A 26,070-nucleotide genomic window follows, 5' to 3' on the forward strand; every position below is an offset into this window, starting at 1 on the left:
CCCCATGTTCATTAACATAAAACCTACTTGTAATTTCCATTGGTCACCAAGGTCCGGGCTTATTACGGATTGGTTGACTTATTAGAATGTTCTAGAAGGAACAATCTATTCATGTATTTACTTGCTTGCCAAATGCACTAAAATCTAATCAATTTATATTGGTATAGAGTAATCCCTTGTGTATCCTTTGCAAATAAGGCTTTTCGGTGACCCTTTCATCTGTGCTGTTTCGATGACCATGTGTGGGTACTATTAATCTCGTGTCTATATGCTGACCCTGAACTCATTGTTAAGTATAATGTTCTTCGATTCTTTTATCTTTTAATTTTATTGAACCCAATTATAACCCACCCTTGGTGGAAACGTATTTGTTTTCTCACTTGAAATAAATTTTAAATCAGGTCTTAGTTTATGCAAATATCTCCCAAAAATGTATTATTAAATTCTCAAACTTCATCTTAACATTGCATATACATATTATTGAAATATCCCCTTATGTATTTCCATCATAAGAATAAACTCATAAGAATAAACGATATGTTATAAGCTGTTACATGACAAATTCATGCTTACCTTGTGAAGATACATTTGATATCATAGTCCATAGAAGTAAAGCAGTGATGGTTAAAATCGACATGACGAAATTATCGGCAGTTTATCACATTGTAATACGAATCAAATATAATCAAGGATATTTAAATACTTAAGCTTCCACAGATAAACCACTAAAAATATAATCCAACTGAAGGAAATTGCACATCTTAAACCCGAGTGTGTAGTGCGGCATAGACGATAGTTGGCTTTATCAGTGTATCTTGTGATGTCTAAGAATGCTTGAATACGGAATACCGTTATGGCCATCGTGGTAACACATTCAAATCCAGAGGGCGACTATTCGATAGTGCGATAGTAAGATGGCGACAATGCGATAGTACGATGGCGACAATGCGACAGCGCGATAGTACGATGGCGACATTGCGATAGTCGTATCGTACTGTCGCCATTGTATCGTTGCATTGTCGCTATCGTACTATGGCATTTTCGCCATCGTACTATCGCGTTGTCGTACTGTCGTCATCGTATTTTCGCATTGTCGCCAACGTATTTTCGCACTGTCGCCATCGTATTGTCGTACTGTCGTCATCGTATCATCGCACTATCGCATTTTCGCCATCGTACTATCGCACTGTCGCCATCGTATTGTCGCACTGTCATCATCGTGTTATCGCACTATCGCATTGTCGCCATCGTACTATCGCACTGTCGCCATCGTCTTGTCGCACTGTCGTCATCGTATTATCGCATTGTCGCCATCGTACTATCGCGTTGTCGCATTGTCGCCATCGTACTATCGCGTTGTCGCCATCGTACTATCGCATTGTCGCCATCGTACTATATCACTATCGCATTGTTTTCCTCTGGATTTTAATGTGTAACCACAATGGCACTAACGGTATTCCGTACTTGAAATAGTGACACATGATAATTGTGTAAGAAACCCAAACACTTCGCTTAATTAATTAGCCATGACGTGACACGTGAGAAAGGTTATTTACATTCAACTAATTTATATTTTATTGCGATGTTATTTCAAACTAAACTTACACGGAGTGTTGAACGATCTTTATTATATAATGAACGAAAATGCCCGTTTTAAGTCATCATTAATTGCACGATTATTTATTGTCAATAAACTGCGACTGAATTTAAGAAATAAACATTGAAACAGCACCCATGATTTTAAGTCATTAAACGATTAAAAGGTTCACATGAAATCTTACACAGGGAAGTCGATTTTTGTTCCATTTTACAGTTGAATAGTATAAATTTAATAAAAAAGAAATAATGTAAATGAAAAAGAAGAACTATAAAGCATAAACACATTGAGAAAGAAATATGTATTTAACGTTTTATCTGGTGACCTAGTTTTACCCAACTTATCCCACATTCAAATATGGCTTATTATTTGTCCAAAGTATCTTCGACATTAACCAATTTATCAGGTCTAGATAGTGTTAACAAGTTTGTTCAAGACCTAACGTTTTAGTATCATAACGAGTTTCATAAAAGGCGAGCTTATATAAATATAAAATAAAAACACATGCTGCAATAATCTCCAAATAACAAGTTGATTACAGTAGCGATACCGATTGTGTTCCTCGTTTAATCGGTAAAAAATCACTAAAAAGTAAGCGTTCGTAACCGATTTAACCGATTATACCGCTTATTAGATTGTTTCAGCGGATATTAAGCGGGATTTTGTCCTCCCCCGCTTTTTATGGGATGGGTTTTGTCCTGTCCCGTATTTTCATGGGAGGGTTTTTGTCCACCCCCTAGTTTTTGTCAGGATACCTATAATGACATGAGAATTCATTAAAATTTTATTTTAGTCACTGATAATTCTAACCATATAATTATTGTTTTAAAAAGGTCAACCTATTTTCGCGAATTGTGGGACGATCGTCTTATAATTAAAACGTGTTAGTTATAAGTGTTACTGTTACTGTTTACTACTGTCTAGTTGAATCATTTAAAATAATTGATTATTAATTGATTGGTTATGACGAATTAATATGTAAGTTGATATATTTATTTGTTTAAACTAAGCATCTTCGTGACTGCGTTTCTGACTCAGTAAGCTGTCTGTGAGTTGTTTTCGTTAATCGAATATCTGAAAGGATTGGTTGTATTGTATATTTTTTTTAATTCCACTTAAAACATATCCCGACACAATTGTGTTTCACTGAGGATGTGCTGCTTTTATTAAGAAAAGATACCATAAATTTAAAGACAAGATGATTGTTATTGTTTCCAATCGGGTTTTTTCGCATGTGCATTCACTGGTTGGCAACAGCGCTGGTTACTGATATGGAAAATATTTTCAATTAGTCAGGTAAGTCATGTTTTCATTAAAACAATAAGTCAGAACTTCTAAAATGAATACTAAACACAATACATGAATAAAGAACTATATCACACTACTTCAACATCGGCATTGGAATAGATTGTATTGTTATTTTTTTTGTAATAATTAGCGTAAATGATGGAAACCCTGAATTGATCTTCAATTTGAAAGCCATAATGCGATATCAATAATCTGTGAAATGTTTTGTGACAGAAATTAAGTATTTTATTGAAAACCAATGTTATACAACATGTGAATTAATATTGGAGCAGTCTTTATAATTAGGTTAATGAATTAACCGCGTAAGTTCAAGTATACATGTAGTTCAGTGTATATTTGGAATACACAAATGTAGTAAATTGACGAGTAAAATAAACGTACTGATAATTCATTATATAAAAAAAATAATATTAATATAAAACATTATTTTATCTTTTAATGAACACATAAATAAATATGGGTAAATTGTGTTTTCGCGCATTTTAGTACGCGTATATGCATGTAGCAATGATTTCATCATTTCTATGTGTCAACAACGTACTCGATCAAAATAAATACAAGTCTAATTTATAAGACTCACACATAATTTACAGTGTTCGACACTAACTATTTTCTGAGTAAGGAGTTCTTTGAACTCCCTTCTTCTGAAATTAAAGAATGCGATCATACTTCATGTGTCAAATAATTATGACACTTTTTATATACCATATTTTTAGGGGGTAGTAACCCACGACAACCATAAATTGATAAATCGTCTTTCATGTTTGGTTTCAAATCGAAGTTCGAAGTGACTTCTGTTCAATATTTGTTGTCATTTGTTTTTTTTATTGCATAATTTTTTGGTAAATGCCATTAATATTTAAGTTAATTATTGTAAGTTTAAAAAATATTATTTTTTATAATGCTTTTATATGCTTGCTTGTTGATCTTTGGGATTGGTCGTTACAGCCCATTGCTTTATACATTTTCCCCATAAATATTTACATAATAAAACAAAGACAAGAATCTGCAACAAAGCCTGACTGACATTATCGATTGCTTGTGGCATGGGGTTATGTACGCACAACTGATTCACAGTCGTTCCCATCTTCAGTGCATTGGGACCGTCAAACGTGCATTGTGTAAACAATTACGGGTATTGTGATGATTGTTTATAGTGATTGCACACTGTTTAGCAAAAGATATTTTAAAAGCGAAAGTTTCTATTAAAAAAACAACGACCAAGATCGGGTTGATTCAGAGTTCGAGAGTTTCCACTATCACTACTTGCAAGCACTGCGACAAGAAACCAAAAAAAAAAGAATAATAGTTTGTCGATGTGTTTAGGCAGAATGATGAGTTGAATATTTTTCGGATGTTCAAAGGTGCAGACATTTTGATCTCGCGAATCGAGATTTTTTGTATAATTCAAGATTTCACTTAACATTATAATTAAACAAGTAACGCATATGGCGGGGTTAATTATAAGCCAAGAGGGATGCTTTTAACATAGTTGTTACAGGACCAAAGTACGATGTTAAACAAAAACTAATTCCCTGCTCTAACGTTTTGAGAGAACTCTTTTTTTAAATATGTAAGTCTTCATACATTTCTTCATCATTGGGGTGGCCAGTTTTTACCCAAGGGACGATATATAAAAAAAGAACTTGGTAGATGACCTGAATAAAATGATACATGCCAAAACCAAACCTCTTGGCCTTGCGGTTTCAGAGAAGACATTTTTACAGTGTTAGCTCCAAACATATAAGGCAAGAAACCCTCAGGGAGGGCCACTTTTACAACCCAGGCGATTATTTCAAAAAACCTTTTAAAACTTCGGACGAGCCGAACGATCAACAAGAATGACCTCTATATAATCTTTTCCTAAACTACTTTCACCTTAAGTCGTCTTTTGGAACGGACTGAAGCAATTTTGAATTAAGTTGAAATAGCATGGGCACAATGTTTTATTATGATTTGGTAAATCATTTGATTTCTAGATAGTTCACAAAGTTTCATAACACCCACATTAGGAAAATGTCTTAGCCCACTGGCACGCATATTTTTCAGTAGACATGAACCGTTTTCAAACTCAGCAGATATACCATTAGAAAAAGCGTTCCGATCAAGTTTCGTGAGGATTGGGTAAACATGTAACTGCTGAAAAGTTCAGAAACTTTTTATTTAATTTGACAAAGCAACCTTGTTTTTGAACGCAGTTTTGTTATTTACCCAATTGTCATTTAGACCGATTTCTTACAATGTTTCGTATATATTGAAAATAAATATATTCTCTCGAGTGTTAACAATGTACATTTTGACAACGGACAATGCAGGGACGATGATTAACATGGGCAAAATGTAATCACAAAAGCTTACTGTAAGCAAGTTGTTCTCATTTGATCTAATATGGACTCTTGCTAGGTACCTGTGTGTAAGCTATGACAGAGCACTGTGAACAGGGTTTTTATTGAACGATTTTGTTAATAGACTGGGGTCCTTTGCGTTCCAAGTCGTTTGATTAAAACTCTTAAATGGAATTTCTTTTCTTTTTGCTTACATACACTATAAAATTGACAAAGTATTTTCATCATAATAATACAATAGTAAGTATACAAAATGCATCTTTTGAAAACAAACTTGTTGACCAGAAAGGGGTTTTCATATGAAAACAGAAAAAATACTTATTCAAGTGCATACTACAAATGATGGTATTGTTCTTATTTTCTCTATGCTTCTGACATAACTTAGTTTTGATTGAACACTTCTCACAAACAATATACCAGTTGTCTATAATCTTCCTAGTTTAGAAGAACTATTACAGCTCTTAAACAGTGGGTAAAGTGTGAGGGCATGACTTGGTATTAAAAACTTCCTTCTGTGGTATGCAGAGGGTGAATATTAAATTATTACAATTGAAATGTGACGTGACAATAAACAATTCAAACTGACAGTTTTTATAGACAGTGATCGACAATGACTATTCTGAGTAAATTGTTTGTGTGCAGACATTCTGATTTTGGGAAACGAATAGATAAACGAAGGGATTTTTTTTATTGTCAAAAAGATGTTGATAATTTTGCAAAGTAAAAAATCGTTGATGTATCTATAACCCATTGTTACCATAGCTTTTAAGATTATCACAGAGAATTTTATGCTTTAATTAGTATTTCCCCTAAAGTTGTCTCTGAGATGACCACTTTCAATAATATCTCTGAAGCTTGAGCACTAAACAAGATCACATCTATTGTCATTTGATTATTGTAAACGGTCATCTCTTCCAGGCCAAATTTACCTGGCTTTCAATATTAATGTATTTCCATCTGATTTCTGTTCAAAAGCAAACACTAAAATGTCCTTTGACTCCGTTCTTTTGATTAACCTTCATGCAGCTAAGCCTAGTCTTATAATATCTTTTCTTTTTTTGCTTGATTTATCTTTGCTTCCATTAAACAACAACAAAAACACATCCATTTTTCTTTCTTCCGTGCCCGCTACTAATTTAAGTATAAGAATGTAAATAAATACAGTGTAAAGCATACAGCGCATGTGTCTTCATTGATCCATTCATAAGCATTTGGAAATGATTAAATGCCACCATTTGAATAAAAGTAAAAACAGCAATAACTTCAGACATGGTTTAAACTCAACAAATTAGCTTTTAAAATGATTTCATATGCTCTTTGATAGCATAAACAATAGTCAGTTAAATGTGTAGACATTGTAGTGTCTGTTACCATATGACCACCAGAACAAACTATTTGATATTTTGTTTAATCTCAGTAAATTGTCAAAAATCTTTTTTTTATTTACTGTTCTATGGATATTTACAGGGGCGTCGGAAGCAAATTGACATTGGGGCGACGGATGGTGTGGGTATGGAAGGGGGTACCCCCCTCCCGGTGGTGGGGGTCCGAGCCTTTAACAGTTTAAAACGGCCGTTTTTGTACAATATCGCGGCCTTGTAAGACTTGTGAATTATCCGTGTCAAAATTGTAATTTGTCCGTCCACGGCAAGTCCCAACGAAGGGAAAAAAAGCCATGATTAATAAAACAACTTAAAAAGTTATATTGGTTGTGATTATTATTGAGTTATTGAAATTGCTTCAAATTACACGTAACTCAGGCAAGAAATTGCTTATCTATGATATTGAGGTTAACGACTAATAAAATACAAACCTTTTCCTTGTGTTTATGTAATTTCCTACTCATTAAAGTTTGGGCTTATTTGTATGATGAACAGTATTCAGTTTGTATGCCCCCGGATCGAATGAAAGTATTATGTTGACAATCTTAATATTGGTCAAGTGGCTGGGACCATGTTGACGTTTTCGGCGTTTCTTAACAATTTTATCAATCAAGTATATTTGTTCCAAGTGGTTTAATGTTAATACAATTTGGACTTTATAAAAGGAAATACGGTATGCCCCTTTAATTTAACATATGTGATGTCTGCATTATTTTACTACAGTGTGTTTCCATATATTACAGACATATATTTAGCATGACAAGAATGGAATATGCGCAATTCAGTGATCAAGTTAGGATTTTAATATGTGAGCCCTTTCTCAGCACTTGTTTGTTCTTTTTTAAAAATTTGGTGTTTAACATCAATATTTTATAAATTATGAGAAGTGAATATTACTTTATAGGGTTATAAGTCCATTTTTGCATGAATAAAATTATCAGTAACATAACTTATTTTAGTATATTATAATGTTGACGGGTTGTGGGCATTCAGAGAGTTCACCCTTTACCACTTAGATACGTATTTTCACGCATTTGTAGTCCCTTAGAAAGTTATATTTAATTAAATACCTTTCTTACTTAATTAAAGGATAAAAGGCTTCATTGTCAACACTAAGATACTGATGAGAAGCAAACAGCATAAAACCTGAACAGACTGCGAGTTACTCATAGGCTGTTCTGGTTTTATGCTGTTTGCACATAGCCATATTCACTTTGCTTCTGAGATGGAAAGGGTTAATGGACGAAATGTATATAAAGTTCTGCATGCACACTTCTGATCATGGTAGTGTCAAGGCAGGAACATCTTTCAATGGAGTGGAGTCTGAAGGAATGGGTTCGCATCCAAATAGGACACAGTATTAAGATTTTTACTTCAATATGTATATTTTTTGTCAGTAATTTCATCCATATTTAGTTGTTCATTTATTAAATTAGCTAAGAAAGCACATTGTGTTAACAAATTGATTGTGATAATTAATTATTTTTTGGGTTCATTGTTGTTAAATAGAATGAGATATTGAAAACCAATCTGTTAAACGATATTTCAACTTAGCAGTATTTTTTTATACACAGAACAAAATATTCATCTTCTTAACTTATGCTTCTAAACTTTTGAAAATAAAACTATCCAATTTGTACTGATGTTAGGAAAAAATATGTCTTTTGCCATTAAGAACATTACCGAATAATAACTATAAAATCAGCTGAATAAAGCCCTGAATGTTATTCACATTGTTTAAATACTATATGCTAAATTAGTTCATGTATAATGATCTCAGTACTGTATGTTTTAGTTAGCTCAATAATCTTAAGAAGCTCATATAGCATGCATTTATAACAGGTTTTTTCTATGGTGTAATTGCCATATTTTATAATTGAGAACAGATGCCCAGAAGCTATACATTCCCAGCTGTTAGCACAGTGGCGTGCTCCCAGTGCAGCAGATTTGCATGTGACTGGCATGCACAGTGGTCATCAGGGATATCTATTTAACCCAATAATTCTAGTATGAAATAACACATGAAGCATAATTTAATTAAGGGAAGATTAATAAAGGATACATAAAGTGGTTTTCACCTAATATTTACCATTTTGTAGTAAGTGCATGCTGGTTTTCAACTGGCTATATTGTGTAAGAATCAAAGCGCTGAAGGCACTGATGTTGTTCGCTATTGCATAATCTTAGATGCAACTCAGTTTTCAAAATTATGTTATACCTTTTTATATTGCAAGTTTGAAATAAACACAACCCAATTACATTTATAAAGAGTGTGTCTTAATGCACAGATCGAGATTTGTGTGTACTGTTTATCTTCAAATTTATGTTATAGGTATACCTTAGACGAAATAACAACAATATGTCATTTTTTCGCGATTGGTTGCTGCACTGGCAACCATCTTTAGAATTTCGGTTGCCTTGCTAAAAAATAACAAGCCAATAATCATGTAAATGTTGTGCTATGCGTATCTAATACTTTATATATTTTCTTTAAATTATTAAGCAACAATTTTGCTAACATGACAGACTTTTAATGCATCATGTCTTGTTGTGAGCCGGAATTGAATCATTTCCAAGGCCTAATTGATAAATAGTCGCCAATTTGTAATCTATGTTTAATTGGATTGAGTTATTCAAGCTTTGAAAAAGACAGTTGCCCTGCTTTTTAGCCCAACTGTAACCAACTTTTGAAATTGAGTTGGGCTTAAATCTGCTGGCCCCAGGCTAACAGGCAACCCCTAAACCTGAAGTTATTCGTGATGTAAGATCTGACAGTATATTAAACTCATTTAATTTGCAAGTCTGAATGCATTAAAGAGACCTTTTCACGTTTTGGTAAATTGACAAAATTAAACGATTTAATAATTTGGAGAGTTCTGTTGTTGTCGTTAAATTGTTTCATACTACGAGGATTGCTTATATAAACTATAAAATACATCTCTCATTGTATGGCCGAGTGATCTAAACGATATACTTTTATTTCAGGGGTCAGTGGTTCGAGCCCAGTTGAGGGTAACCTTTTTGTTTCTTTAATTTTATTCTTGTTTTTGTAACGGAGCTTTTAAGATTCAATGTTTACATTTATCAATATTAAACATTTAATGACAAACTGAGAAAAGGTCCCTTTAAGATGTTTACTAAAGAATGCCACTAGGTAAAAATTTAGAACTGATTGGTTGCTTATTTGATTTAAAATTGATTTTGTTTAATTGCCTTGTCAGCGAGGTTACTTTGAAGTTATTATCACTTTTTTCTTATTTTTCAAATCATTAAAGAAAAGATAATTAAAGCTTCATTTTGGGTAAACAGGGCTTAATGCATATGCATTACTTGTCGTCCCAGTGTTTTTTACACCGTCTTGGGAATGGGGCCTGGTCCCTTTGGATTGGGAAAATTCGGGTGTTTTGACTAAAATTGGGAAATAGTGTTGTTATTGTTTTGCTAAAAATGCTTCAAAATTGGAGAAACAAGTGCATCCAGTATTTTATTTACTAAGGTTGAACTTATATGGATGGGAGATTAACAAAATAATTTGATCTAAAAAAATATTTTTTCCATTGGGAGTTTTTACCTCCCATTTGGGAACAATATATTTTTTTTCCCATTGGGAATGGGTCCGAAAACCGGACCCAAATTTGAATGAAAAGAACACTGACAATTCAATATAAAAGAAGAACTGAAAACTCACGACCTATGACGTTGAATTGTGACCTTTCACCTTCTATCATGGGATTTATTAGTGGCACATTGCCTGGTCAAGGAGTGTAAGAGTAATGTTTCTTCATCCTTCAAGACATGTATGACCTTTGAACTTGAACTATAACCTTGACATTTAACCTAGAAGCATGTGATATTTTTGCAACTCATTATCTGGTCATGCGGAATATAATACAAATTTATATTTAAATCCCCATTATACTGTAAAAGATACAGAGCCTACTAGAATTTCGGACACAAATCCCTCAGACACCCACTCTGACTAAAGGACAGACAGTGTAGCCTCCTACAGTAGCATCAACAAAAAACATAACATTGTGTGAACAATCCCTTAAATTGCTGATTACCAGAGGATTTAATATTTCCCCCAAGATAATTTTATTTGCAGACACTAAAATTGATCATTGTAGAATTTTAATATGGATATTATCATATTGCAACAATTACATTCAGTCCAAGGCTTCAAGTGTTTTGGCAGTAATGATAAGATTAGAACGCAATTTAATTGATGTAAATATATTTCAAATTACCAGACACTACAGTCACACAAAGAGTTTGACAGACCAGTCATGTAATCAATTCATTATGACCTCAAGGGATACACTGGGGAGGGTAATTTCAATTGTGGGCCTATTGAAGAGTTTTAGAACTGAATAATGTTCACCCTCACTAAAATTGAACTTCCGTCATTCCCCTACACAATGATACCAAGAAATGCACTGGACCAAAAATTCACACAAGTATCCCCAGGGATTGTACTACCCGTCATAATTGGACCACAGAATATTTGGAGGTACATAATTGCCACTTTAATTATTTAGATGTGTTATCAACTGAAAAAATCAACATAGCAATATAATGTATGTGCTATAAGTGTACTAAAGAGAAATATGCTATTTAGCTTTCAAACATAGCTTCCACATTCCAACAAAACTCAGTTAAATAAATATAAATATAAATTTTAGCCATGTTTGGTTAACTAATTTAAGGCCATTATTTACACTGGAGACAAATATTGACACTTGAGAACTTTAAAATATGTACTTGAAACCTATTCCTCCATATTTTCAAGGGAATAGTCTATATAAATTGTCAAACGTAAACCGCTAAGCAACCCATACTTCTTGTCACAGGTGAGAAAATTGTGCGGCAAGTCCGGGACTCGAACCCGGGACACCTCGCTTTCAGGGCGGGTGCTCTCCCGACTGAGCTAACCGGGCCGCCACACAACTTCTCCCCTAATGTGACCAAGTTCAGACCGTGACATTCACCTCACTTGAATATGTATTCTTCCTCGAATACAGGGATTCTGGCTGTTATATAATTAACCATGGGCCTCCGTAGGAGTAAACCCAGGTAACGCCTTGGCCCCACGTTGGGCGCCAAATGTTACAGGATGAGAATATTGTACGGCAAGTCCGGGACTCGAACCCGGGACACCTTGTTTACAGGGCGAGTGCTCTCCCGACTGAGCTAACCGGGCCGCCACACAACTTCTCCCCTAACGTGACCAAGTTCAGACAGTGACATTCTTACAATGCCTGTTATCGTTTTGAATTCCATTGGTTAAAGGATGAATCTTTAGTAAGCTTGACTGTTCCAATACTTGGACACATTAAAACTCCCGAATGCCAAATTCCATTCCTTTGGTATATTCTCATGCCCTTTGCTCTTACAACGGATACAACATTTTCGTATAATGTTCATTCCTACAAGTGATGGTATTTTCGTATTGTATGGTGTGTCTTTCACTATCAAAAGAAGAAAAATCAACGGTTGCATTTCGGTATCTGGCAATCGCACGCTTGTTTCGCTATGTCTCATTTACGGTATTTTATGTCCACTGGCACCTGTTATTGGCGTCGCACTGAATTGCGGCGACTAGTATGTAATACGTTTGTTTCGCTTATGGGTGGAGAAGTTATTTTACGGATCAATGTATATATTTTTTTGTCAGAATATCTTGCATAGTGGTGATTTTTTGTGTAAATTGGTGTAAACAAGTACTGCATTTGTGCCTATTACATTCACTACAACATTTATTGGCAATAATGCAAAGCTAATTCTTTTAATTAATAACTGATCACAGGGACTGGGCAATAATAAAAGATCACAGGGACTGGGCAAATACGCGAACCGGTGAAACTTTCTGGTTTTGTATAAAAACAAAACTTCTTTGTTCCACTATCCTAGCAACCACCTAGTTACTAATAAAGGCGCTATAGAGCGCGAAGCGCGACACGTATTATTTATTGTAATAATGAGTCTTGATAAAAGAAGCAGCCGCTTATCAATGAGGAGCACCATCACAGCAACCCAGTCTCATTACTATCAAGTCCTCCTAAAGTTTTTTTTATAAGAACCACATATAGAAGGCCGCAGGCCTGACCCGTATCTTGCCAGTGGTATGGACCCTTGTGTATGGACCTTTAACCCCGCTCAATATCCAGCGTTTAAACTTCCGGGTTTACATTTAAACCGACTATTAATAGCATAGTTATATCTTAGTTAGAAGCTAATTTTTCAAGCGGTTCCGTAGTGTAGTGGTTACACGCTCGCTTCACATGTGAGAGGCCCAAGGTTCGAGCCTCAGTAAAATCAAATTATTTTATTTGTGTTCTATGTTAACTTTTTGTTTTGATGTAGACATTTTAAGTTAAATAAATATGCTGTTTTGTTGGAACCATTTTTTGTTTTTATTATGCACATTAAATATATGTGTGAGCGGGTGTGGGGGGGGGGGTTCGTAAACACATTAAAACTTTTACAGTGTTTTCATATCAATGAGTACTCAACCCCTATCGTAAATGAGCAACGTAAAAATACGTTCAGAACCATCTCCCCTTGAAGTTGAGAAAAATATGAAATTACGCTAACAAGATGAAGCAGATTTTTTAAAACCTACACAGTTCTGTTCCATTAATGAAAACTGCACACGGATGCCAGTAAAAAAGGAAACCAATGTTAATAAAATGAACTATGAACTATTTGGGGGTTGCAACACAAAATCATAGATAATGTTTATTTGGGAGTTATAACACAACATCATAGGTAATGGTTGTTTGGGGGTTATATCACAAAATCATAGATAATGGTTATACCAGTATCTTTTTCTATTTTTTTTTTAAATAATCGGCCAATATATTAATATTTACAGTAGAAAAAAAAAATCGTTCCATGTAACTTCATTGAGTGCCTTTTACACTAAAATTCCCGACGCCCTTTGATGCTTTGCATCAATATTTATCTTGTTCTTAGTTCAAATGCATCCAAAATGAAACTCGTAAGTTCTCGTTTGTTTTCCATTGACAGGAAAAACCTTCAGAGAGAGTACTTATCGTTGATCCTGTATCTATCAATGCGTTCACTAGCAGCCCTTCAATTTCAATAGATCCTTCATTCGATGTACCGACTAATTTGTCTCGCAAGTGTACTATTTCTTCTTCGGGGCTGTTTACTTCTATGCTTTCCTCGTGCCCCCCGTTTAAATTATTTTCTTTGTTTTCGGTTCCTCTTTGAATTCCACCTGTTGCGTCTTCTCTTCTTTCGCTTGCTGAACTGTCCCTTGTTCCAGTTCTATTTCCGCCTCTTAATCTTCCTCTAAATCCTCTATATTCAGCTCGGTAAGTTTGTCTATAATAACCAGTGTAGTTACTACGTTGTGGCTGTTTGTTCTGATTTCTAAGCTCTTTAAGTTCGATTTCCATTATGTTAAGTTTATGTAAAAGTCCATTCATTATAATGTAATCTCTGTGTTGATTTAAGGTCACTTCATGTTTTTTCTGGGTGTCTTTTATGCAAGGTTCTTCGCCATATTCTTCTTCTTCAGCTCAAGCTTTCATCCGAAGACATTCACACGTGTCTGAACTCTCATAATACACGCGTGTGGCCATCCTCAGCTTGTCAGATCGTATTCCCCTCGAAAGAATATCCTTTAATGTCCTGTCTCTTTTATTCTCATTGATTTTACTTTTTTCTTCGGCCTGTTGAAACAGTGTCTCTACTCTTTCTCCCCATGTTAAGCACGGTTTACCTTCCTTCTGCTTTGCTGAGTGGAAGTCATGAACTACTCTATCGGCTGTTTTTACATTACCGTATATCTCATTCAATTTCTTCAATATGTCTTCTGTGGTTGCTGCTGGATAAATGTTAAGAGGACTTGCTTGGTTTCATCCTGTAGGGAATTTCGTACTGCCTAAACAATCGCGTAATTCGGATGTACTCTACTTTTAAGTGCCCGCATTTTCCTTTTCAATTTCATATCATAATCTATTCTTTGTTTTCTTTCCAACATTAATCTATGCATTCTGTCCTCTTCTATGTTCAATCTTTTACATTGCAAACGTTCATGCTCATATCGACTAGACCGACTCATTATTTCCTCTTGTTCATGTTGAATGTGTTTTAATTCTGCATTATTGTATCTTAAATCTGCACTAATGCTTGTTTTACTGTCCTCATATTCGAGCTATGTTTCGTGTACTGTTTTAATCTATCACTGTTTCTATCTTAACTTTCAATTCGGTTTCACTAACCATCATTTCTTCCTTCCATCTCCCATCATTAATGAGGGAATTGTCCCTAATTCCATGTTCACTGAACCTACTACGTAAAGTGTCGTTTTCATTGAATGTACAATCAGCTCGTAGTTCAATAAATGTCTGTTCAAAATTTCTCATAACGGTCATCTAAAAACTCAAAGTTACTTTCGGCACTTGTTTTAAGTATTTCTGAAAAAAAATTCGCCTCTCCATGTCACTAAGACTTTGCAAAGGTTGTTCATGAAAGTACCCATCAATCGTATCTAAATCCGACCTTTCATTTGCTCTATCATTTATACAGCCCTCATGTTCTCGAATTTCTAATTCAGCTATCACGGCGTTCCCGCAAATAAGTCTCAATTCATGTTCACTATTCTTTCTGCCATATTTCACACACAAAACATAATTTAATCACCATTAAATAACTTACTAGAAAATCTTATGCATTGGTTGATCAATGTGTTAAGTTTCACATATCACAAATTTTCGCACATATATGGAGTATGACATTTTCACAAGCAACACACACTAACAAAACAGCTAACACACAATATGTTTCATATACGCGCATACAACAAAGTAATTGCTCCACATGAACAATTAACAATGATGTATCGATTTAAAATTAAACACAATAATAACAATACTAATAAAATTAAATGCATTCATCAAAACCGTAACCACACTAAATCAATACTTTTCCATACATGAACATACGCAGCCTATTGAGGGGAAATAACTGCTACTTAACTATCCTATAGTTTTTACACGAGTTACTTAACTTGGAAAGTTAGCAAATGTATATACCCTGTGCGACCGACAACCGGACTACGTGTATACTATTTACCCGTCGTACCTTTTTTCAATTAAATGTTCATGTTCCCTCGCAAGTATAAAACTCAAGCGACGGGTTAAAGCGATGAAAAACACCTGTATATATACTTCTCTACATGTAGACAATCCTTTAATTCCGCTGAGTTTAAAATATTGCGTATGCGTTCAATGTCATCTGACTTGTTAAAACCCCATACTTCTGCGGAATAATTTAATATGGAACCCACAAAGGAGTCAAACAACTAACATAATATTTTTGGTTTAATATCGAAATCATGACATTTTATCAACAATGTATTCATGGCTGTAAGGGCTTTACCAACCAAATGTTCTTAGTTTAATTTAAAACTTCCAGTATAGTTTAGTACTGTGCCTAAATAGTTTAAGTTATCATCAACTTCAATATCATTACTATTTTATGCTCATTTTTCATTTTATTTTAAACCTAATCTCTTCCGAAACACGATCATTTTCGTTTAGCAGTGTTAACATTTAAACCCCAAGATTTGCAGTATAAATACCATCTATCTAAATATTACTTGACTTCAGCAGGTGACTTGCCTAAAATGGCCTTGTCATCAGCAAAAAATAGTAAAATCATCGTAATATCATCTATACTCAAACCAGAGTTAATGTTGTCTTGTAGGTACAGTTCAAGACCTTCAACAAATAAAGAAAACAAAATTGGCGACATAACTTCATCATTCCTCAGTCCCACAGCATAACGAAAATAATCTGAATAAGATAAACATGATATTACACGCGACTTTACATTCGCATACATATCCTTCACTATTCGAAGCTATTTTCCTTGTATACCAGACTTAAACATGTTCAATCATAATGCATTGCGGTATATACTATCAAAACACTTTAACATATCGACGTATATAACATACAAACGTTTATTTTCATTTAAATAATTGTGAACAATCTACATTAAGATACAACTATCATCAACAGTTGAATATTCTTTCCTAAATCCGAACTGCGCATCCGAAATAATGGTGTTTTCGTTGCAAAACGTTTCAATGCGCTTGTTTAGGATCGTAGTAAATAATTTTGAAAAGCAACTAATTAAAATAACCCCTCTATAGTTATTAACATCATTAACAGCATCTTTTTATGCAAAGGGATTATAACGCTTTGTGTCCATTTATCGGGGAAAAAGCCCGATACAAGCATACCGTTAAAAACATCGCACACATGTGCTGACACTATATCACTGCATTCAATAAAATATTCATTCAAAATACAATCAAGACCGGACGATTTATTACGTTTTTAATGTTTTATTCCATTGTTAACTTCTTCAACAGATATAGGTACGTCAAGTTCTGGGAATACAGAATTTTAAGCTAAAATTATTATTTAAACACAAATCTTCTGCTTCATAATTACAAATATCAGACTCATTGTTACTAAGCTTTTCGAAAAATTGTGTAAATTCTTCTAGTGATATTTTATTTTTTATGGATTTTTTTTTATTTGAAAAATTCCCCAAAATCTCTTGGTTTGTGTTGTCTTAAATTTTCAATCTCCAACATTTTTTGCCGATAGCAACAGGCTTTCTTCTTGCGGATTAAGCCTTTATAATACCTCTTACTTGTGCATAAACGCTCTCTGTTTATATCTGATTTACCTGCGTTAAAAATACATAAAGCGTCAATGTACAAATGTTGTACATTAATGCATTCGTGATCAAACCAATCAGCATTCTTTACACCGCTATTTGCACGGAAACTAGGATTTGTTTTGTAAACACATGTTTTAGAGAATAACGGGTCAGCAACACTGCGGATTGTTTCAGTAAATCTATTTAAAATGTTATTAATTGACGTTCTACTTGAACAATCAATATTGTTTACAATAGAATTAAATACAGGTAGCATTAAAATACTTCCTGAACGGAATTGGATACGTGCCGCATCGTTCCACTTATATTTAACATCGGTGTAAGACTTATACTCAGACGATGCGTTATTACATAATAATGAGCATTGTAATGGGGCGTTATCACTAAATACGTTAAAATCATGCACGGTAGAATCTGAAATACTTGTAAAGCTATATTCATTTGCCAATAAATAATCGGTGACAGAAGTACCGTTAGTTGAATAAAAAGTTAGCTTACAGCTATTCCCAACTCTACCATTAACAGACAGACAGAAAATTTTATTGGCGAATACAATCAGTACATTAACAATACGCATACATGTGGATTCACATAAATCTAGTAATTTTACTCCATGAGTATTCAATTAACTATCTACTGAGGCCCTAACAGAGGCGTTGCCTGGGTAGTAATCTACATCATCATTAACATTATTCATTCTATCATGTACGATATAATCACATTTATTACCAACTCTACTATTGAGATCGCCAGCAAAAAAAACTTTACCAAATTCAGAATAATAAGAGATATCATCTTCTCAAATTTCAAATAAGTCCACATTAAATGTGTTATATACTGGAGAGTCATGTCCCCAGATATAAGTTGCACAAATATAAAAAATCTTCGGAGGTATGAAAAAATTTGTGGTCTAGTTTTAACCAAACAATTGTATCATAATGATTTTTTTTACAATAACAACACCATAAGCTAATTCTTCTTTAATATATATTACAATGCCACCGTTATTTCTGCGAGATTGTCTATGCTGAACTTTTCTAAAAAAGTTATAAGATATAACTTCTCAAATCAATAACACTAGTGCTATTCGTCCAAGATTCATACAAAAACATATATCATGATCAGTTTAAATATATACAAAGGAAGGATTACTTTTCTTGCAATCTCTAAGAACAACTTTTACATTCCACGAAATAATGTCAATTTCTCCCCCGTCGTGTCCCTAGTCGCGCACTGGTCGCCCATCGACGTACAGGGTGTTATACGCGATCTACGATCGCTTGCCTTTTGCTCTTTCCTCTTTTATCTTGGGAAGCAGCTTCCTACGTTTTGCAACCACTTCCGGTGGAAACTGTTCAAAAACGTTAAATCCTGTCCCATTGAGATGCTTCCACTGCCGTCTCACTATTTTCTTGTCTTTGAAAAATGAATACTTAGCAACTATTGAACGAACTTTCCCACGGGAATGTTCCCCCGGCGATCTATGAACTCGCTCGAACTTAATTGTGTCCGCCGTTTCTTTTGCAATATTTAAAGCCTCGTTAATGTGCTTTCTAAGTATCGACTCCGTGACCTCAGGCGTCTCTATGTCCACTTCCGGTAAGCCAGTGAATACAAGGTTGTTCCGCATACTTTGAGACTTCAGGAACACGAGATCGTCGCGAAGGCTGTCGCGCTCCCGTTCAAGGCCGTCGATCCTACTAGTCGCAAGCCCTGGCAGTCCTTCCACCGCGATCTGCGCAGACTAACAATGAGCTCCAGCAGTCAGTAAATATAACGCAAAATCAAAGACAGCTGCAAAGTGTAGATTTGGAGAACAAATCAATTAAACTGGACATGTTTGTTCCGTTGGAATGTAGTTTTACAAACTGCACCTTCAACTTGTCCGGGGGATTCAAATTTGACAAGTAATAAAAATGGCTAACTAGTTAGAAAAGATGTTATTCATGTCTTATTATTTCACTTTGTTTACTGTTTATTGTTTACATTGTAGAAATAATATATGGTATTGCTTTGCATTTCATTAAAACAATTAGCAAAAAAAAAAAAAAAATATATATATATATATATATATATATATATAGTAATAAAAGTAAAAACAAGAAGATGAAACGGTGAAGCTTTTGAAACAGCTCAATGATCGGATCGGCAAAATAGAAGAGCAACAACAACAGCGCCAATCTCATCAATTTCATATGCCTAGACAACATGATATTCATGCACCGTCATATGAACCGCGAGGTGGTTTCAGAGGAAGATACCAAGGACGAGGTTCTATAGAAGGAGGCTATCACGGAATTAATCGAGGCTTCAGAGGTTAAGGCGTTTATAGACAGTCGCGTCCACTGAGCTCCAACACATTTTCTCCAACATGGTTTATTTGTAACAAAAATGGACACTTTCAACGCAACTGCCCTACCATACTTGCACAACTAGTTTGTTTCAACTGCAAGGATCAACTGCAAGGAAAAGGGTCACGTTAAACGAGACTGCCCAAACTTCTAAGTGCCCGTGTTGGGGGAACGAACCCAAGCACTCGAGAAAATGATCCCAAATTAATTGGAGAAAGAAATGAAGTTAATATCAGTGTTGGAAATAAAACGTCTAGAGCTTTATTGGATACCGGAAGTGTAGTAAGCTTAGTCTCACAAGAACATCTTTCTTCTATATCAAATCTTCAACCAGTTGGAAATATTCTGAACATTGAATGCGCCGATGGAGAAAATCTCCCATATAAAGGATACATCGAGACTGATATTACTGTTAAAGAGGAACTGTCTGACTCTAAATCTTTACCCTGCCTTCTTTTTGTAACACCTGACACCCGATATTCAGAAAGGACTCCAAACATACTTGGTACCAATGTACTGCAAGAATTGATGAAAGGTTGCTCCAACAAACATGGCGAAAAAGTTTTACAGATAGCTCCACTACGTAATCCATGGTATTTATCATTTAGGACTTTGTGTGTGAGAGATAGAGAGATAGGCAGGAAGAAAAATAGATTAACAGTTGTGAAATGTGTTGCAACACAGAATATAATTATCTACCCAAATCAAGCCATGGATATTGTGGGATATACTGATCAGGAGTTGAAGTATCCGCACACCACTGCCATCATGCAGGAGTGTGATGATTGTGCTACTCCACTCATTGATGTAACACCAACTGTGATCCAATACACGGGGCAGAAGAGGCAACAAGTTAGGATTAACTTGCCCAATGTTACAACAAATCCTGTTGTCATTCAACCTCATGCCATCATATGTGAGATTCAACCAGCCACAGTCACAGATGAAGTTTTTGAGAAGATTCAAGAAAAGAGAGAGAATATAATTGAGACCTTAACTATAGATGCAGATAATATATTGAAACTAGATCAGAAACAGCAATTGATTGACATTCTAAGAAAACATCAGGACATTTTATCAACAGGAGATACTGACATTGGCATCTGTAACATAATTAAACACAGGATTGACTTAACTTCTGATATACCTTTCAAACAACGACATCGTCGCATCCCTCCGTCAATGATTAAAGAAGTTCGCAACCATATTGAACAACTATTAGCAGCTGGTGTTATAAGACCGTCTTAATCTTCATACACTTCAAACGTTGTGCTGGTACGCAAAAAGAACGGTAAACTACGACTTTGCGTCGACTACCGCCAGTTGAACAGTATTACCATTAAGGACGCGTTCGCACTGCCACGAATGGAAGAGATCTTCGACTGCCTTCACGGTTCCAAGTACTTTAGTACTATAGACATGAAGTCTGGTTACCACCAGGTGGAGGTTGAAGAGTCTCACAAAGAACGAACTGCATTTACTGTCGGCAACTTGGGATTCTATGAATATGTGTCTATGCCATTTGGTCTAACGAATTACCCAGCAACATACCAGCGTATAATGCAAGATATACTTGACGACTATCATATGCAAATATGTTTAATATATTTAGAGGATTTGATTATTTTCAGTGACTCGTTCTAACAACATCGAGAGCGATTAGACCTTATATTGACTAGATTACACGAAGACAACTTGAAATTAGCACCTAAAAATGTTTTTTTTCAAGCCCAGTATCAGTTTCCTTGGTCATGTCGTAAGCGGAGAAGGAGTTTCAACAGACCCGGCAAAGATTTAGAAGGTGATGAACTGGCCTTTTCCAACTAATGCAGATGCACTGAGGTCATTTGTAGCATTTGCAGGGTACTACCGTCGTTTCATAAAAGGATTTAGCGACATAGTGAGGCCTTTGAATGAATTATTGCCACCTACTTCATCCAAGAAGAATGCTAAAAAGACTATAAAAATTCCGAAAGAAATTACAGCGCATTCAAATTACAGTTTTAGCGCTAAAGTGAGCGGTGACAGAGAAGTTCGGCGATTACCAGGCAACAACACACTTCACTGTTCTTACAGACAACAACCCGCTGACTTATGTTCTTACCACTGCGAAACTTCATGCCACTGGTCAGCGATGGGTCTCAGCGCTAGGCCAATACTCGTTTGACATCTTCTATAGAGCAGGTATGAAGAACCAGGATGCCGACGGATGAAGAAGATATCCATATGAAAGACTAAAGGATCCTGATGATGTTGAGATGGTTAAGATGGAAAATAAAACAGTGAAAGCCATTTGTAACATGATTATTACACCATACATGGAAACATTGCCAGTGTACATGAATATACTTGAGGTGACAGAAGATAATGGTCAACCACTTGCACAGAAAGAACTCAGAGAAATCCCTAGAGCACAAAGGGAAGATCCCCAGATTGAGAAATGGCGTATCGCAGTAATTGATTAACAAATTCCTCATAAATACTTGACTGGACACGATTTGACTATGAAGAAACAGTTCAAGAACTTTCGAATAAAGAGAGGCATTTTATTTCGGAATATTACTGATGGGGAAGAGGTAGTCGAACAACTTGTCATACCAACTCAGTACAGAGAAGACATATTGAAAGGGATACATGACCAATCAGGACACCATGGTCAAGAGCGAACACTGAGGCTACTGAAGGAAAGATATTACTGGCCTGGAATGGCAACAGATGTGAATACTTGGGTCTCTTAATGCGATAGATGCATCAGGCGACAAGGAAAGATCGAGAAAGCACCACTAGTCAACATAACAACTACCTTTCCACTTGAACGTGTTTGGATGGATTTTCTCACACTTGAATCATCTAAAGGTAACATCAGAAATATCCTGATAATAACAGACCATTTCATTAAATTCGATAAAGCCATTCCAACCAAGAATTAGACAGCCAGAACAACCGCTGAAGCTCTTTACAATGAATTTATTGTACATTTTGGCATTCCTACTCGACTCCATTCTGACCAGGGAGCAAACTTCGAAAGCAAGATAATAAGTGAATTATGTCGCATCACAGGTATTCAACGGAGCAGGACGACCCCTTATCATCCACAGGGTAACGCAGGACCAGAGCGGTTCAACAGAACACTGTTGGGCATGCTAGGTACATTGGAAGAGGACCAGAACGCAGACTGGAAAAGATATCTAGCCTCGTTTACGCGTATAATTGTACTCCACACGAAGCGACGCGGGTTTCACCCTAGGAACTTCTTTTCGGTAGAAAGCCCAAAATGCCTATCGACACCCTGTTTGACAAAGCAAGAGAGGAGTCTGTTGCTAAGACCACTCACGAATATCTTGTACAGCTACAAAAGCAGATAGTGAAGATCAATGAGATAGTCATCAAACACACAAAGAAATCTCAAGAAAAGCAGAAGAAAGATTACGATAGGTAGTTAGAGTTGTGAAGACTCTGAGAGAGAGAACATTGCATCGCAATCACTTGTAGTTGATGGAACATCAAGATGAAAATGTTATGGTTGAAATGAAAGAACGTGAGAAAGAATATGTTATCAACGATGTCAGGGATGCATCCAGGGACAGTACAGAACAACAAAGTGGTATCACATCAGTCCAAGATGAATCTGATGCAGATACTTATGATGATGACGATGATGGTTATGACTATGCTTTACATGCATATCGGTATGCGGACGCCCATAAACATCGCAGAGGTCATCAAGGTTTAGATAAGAATTCAGAAAAAGATAATCTTACATTGGAACCAAAATAAGGTTATAAGAATATTGATGAAATCAATGTTAATAAGCCTCCAGATGCTGAGATTATAGAAGAGAGTGAAACTGAAAATGAAACAGGTATACAGGAACACAGGGAAATAATACCAGACAATGACGGGTTAGAACATGAGTTACACATAGAACTTCATCCAGAGGTAGAGGAAAATGGCCAACTTCAGGAACAAGAGGTTAGCATAAAACCAACACCTATGCCGAGACGTTCTGGAAGAAATAGAAAACCACCCATAAGATACGACGATTTCCAGATGTACAAAACTCAACCTGTTGACCGAAACATTCAAGCGTTAGAAACATTAATAATGTCTTAAGTTCTGCTTAAAATGGACAGTGAGATGGGACATCAAATTATTAATGCTATAATGCAAAAATAACCATTATGTTTACCATTCAGATATGATTTTATTTGTGTTTAATGTCAAGTCCATACAGTTCAAAGATTTTATTAATTGTAAGTGAAATATGCATTGTATTTGTTTAACTTAACTGTGAGGACCCAGTGTTATTTTTACAGGAGGAAAACATTAGAAATTGTAAAGTGTTTTTGTTCAATGTCATTTGAGATCAAGGTCTTTTGAAGCATTTGTTATTCAGAAATACGATTTCTAGTTGTTTTGCTATTGTCGATTTGTATTTGTATTATTTAAGAAGTTTGTTGTATAGTTTAATACTAACAATATTATACGTACATATGTAATAAGTTCAAATAATGTAGTTGCCAGCTTAGTTTAGTTGTCAGCTTTGTAATGTAGTGAATTGACGGGACGTCATTTTACGTCAGGGGGGAGTATGTGACCATATCGTATTTTACCATACTTTAGAAAAAAATTATGTCGGTCGAGTCCACTCCACCTTTAAATGATACGAGACCGGTGTTTACCCTCGAGTGATCATTTCTATTGTTAGTTTAAATTTGTTGTTAGTTTAAATTGATTGGTTAATAACTTGGGTAGGTATCCTCGAGGAGTTATCCTCGAGGAGTTTAGTGATGCACAAATCATATTGACCACGGAGTTTAGAGAGGGAAGACGCATTCTTCAGGCATTTATTTCACGTACAGATTCGTTAGTTTTATCTTCTTTCTTAAACAGGTATGTTCAAGTATTTGTCTAATTGCTTGGTTCATTTGTCACAGTTTGCGCGTATTTCTTCTACGTGTAATTCTCTTATTTTCGACGTAAAGTTGTAGTGTTCGAACTTCGGTATAGTTGCTATTTTAACATTTTATCACTATTCTTTGTTTGCACTGTATCACGTAATCCAATTACAGTTTCACGAATGGACGAACGAAACATGATTGTGTGAGTGAAGAGATAGTATTCAGAACCACATTTTGGTAAGTGAGCTGTATGATTTGTGTACGTGATTATGTAATGATGTTCATTGCAAATATTATCTGTTTTATGTATTTCTGTGTAGTGTAATTGTATGCTGCATGTTCTGTAATGTTTATATTTATAGAAGATGCATTTTATTTGAAATTGTATTTTTCTATATCTGTTATGTTAATGTAAATATGGCCACTAGATTGAACTAGCATTTATGTTTTATCTAGTCGTGTATTATGCCTTCTATTAAATAGTGCATTATCATTTTTTTCAGATTGCGGAATCTCTTTCCTCAAAGAGTTACTTCAGTATCACGTTATAACGTTTATGATCTATGGTGAACTAATTAAATATTTAAAATACATATATAGTTTTAATCTTCCCCCTGAACTCTGGTTATATATATATATTGATATGTGTTTGCTCTTAAAATTTGAACAATTTTAGAGGAAATCATTATTGAATTAAATGTTTAATTTTCAAATTTCTGTCTTTTTGAAAGTTTAAGAAAACGAACACTGAAATATTTGTCTTTTTTATAATCGAGTTGTTGTTTACTACCACTTTTATGGCTACAAGAATAAACTGGTTACTGTTATGTCAAAGTTCATTTTCTATTTGGTATTATGAATTTATCTCTCCATGCAAACGATGACTAAAATTAGGTTAACAATTTACAAACAAAACACAATAGTAATTTAGCGTAAAAACTGCTTATTTTACTCCATACACAATCAAATGCGAACTTTCAAGTCAAAACTAACAACATTATTAAAATGACTTACCTAGTGAATAGATAATCCGTAAAAAATGAGAAAACTCAGACTTTCTGAAACTCGGCCATATTACTGGCATTTTTGCAACAATCTGCGCGCTTGACACTCATAGCAACGGAATTCATACGCTCGAGGCTACATACTACTTAGCAAAATAAATCGAAAGTAAAGAAAATCTTATGTCGTTCTTGTCAAAGTTTGAAACGAAAATACAGATAATAACCATTGCAAGTTGTAATTATAAAACAGCATTTTTCCGCATTTCATCGGTGTATGAACTGTCGGGAAAATTACGCCTCATTTATATGCTGTACCATTTGAGTCAAAAGTACAAATACGCCAACAGCTAAAAATAGATATCACCGCTTTGATAAAATTGTTACCGCGGTGACAATTTGTTACTGCGGTAACAATTTTGTCACCGAGGTTATATCTATTTTGTCACTGCTGAAA

The 26,070-nt window shown here is 35.0% G+C and overlaps 3 protein-coding genes, 1 long non-coding RNA gene and 1 other non-coding gene across 10 annotated transcripts in view; 2 read left to right on the forward strand and 3 right to left on the reverse strand.

Moving 5' to 3' along the window:
• Positions 1-786, reverse strand: part of LOC127837831 (uncharacterized) — a 22,383-nt gene extending 21,597 nt beyond the window's left edge. The window contains exon 1 of the long non-coding RNA XR_008029493.1: positions 574-786. This is a non-coding gene — a long non-coding RNA (uncharacterized LOC127837831). The remainder of the gene's footprint in view (positions 1-573) is intronic.
• LOC127837785 (uncharacterized) overlaps positions 1-26,070 on the forward strand; it is a 605,533-nt gene that overhangs the window by 404,470 nt on the left and 174,993 nt on the right. The window lies entirely within an intron of this gene.
• The window catches only part of LOC127837806 (solute carrier family 49 member 4 homolog), a 583,680-nt gene that overhangs the window by 369,914 nt on the left and 187,696 nt on the right, over positions 1-26,070 (reverse strand). The window lies entirely within an intron of this gene.
• The window catches only part of LOC127837799 (G-protein-signaling modulator 2-like), a 616,832-nt gene that overhangs the window by 349,510 nt on the left and 241,252 nt on the right, over positions 1-26,070 (forward strand). The window lies entirely within an intron of this gene.
• Trnas-uga (transfer RNA serine (anticodon UGA)) lies at positions 11,497-11,573 on the reverse strand. Its single transcript has one exon. It is a non-coding gene; the product is annotated as a tRNA-Ser (tRNA).

Source organism: Dreissena polymorpha, chromosome 7 (assembly GCF_020536995.1).
Source record: "Dreissena polymorpha isolate Duluth1 chromosome 7, UMN_Dpol_1.0, whole genome shotgun sequence".
Taxonomy (NCBI): domain Eukaryota; kingdom Metazoa; phylum Mollusca; class Bivalvia; order Myida; family Dreissenidae; genus Dreissena; species Dreissena polymorpha.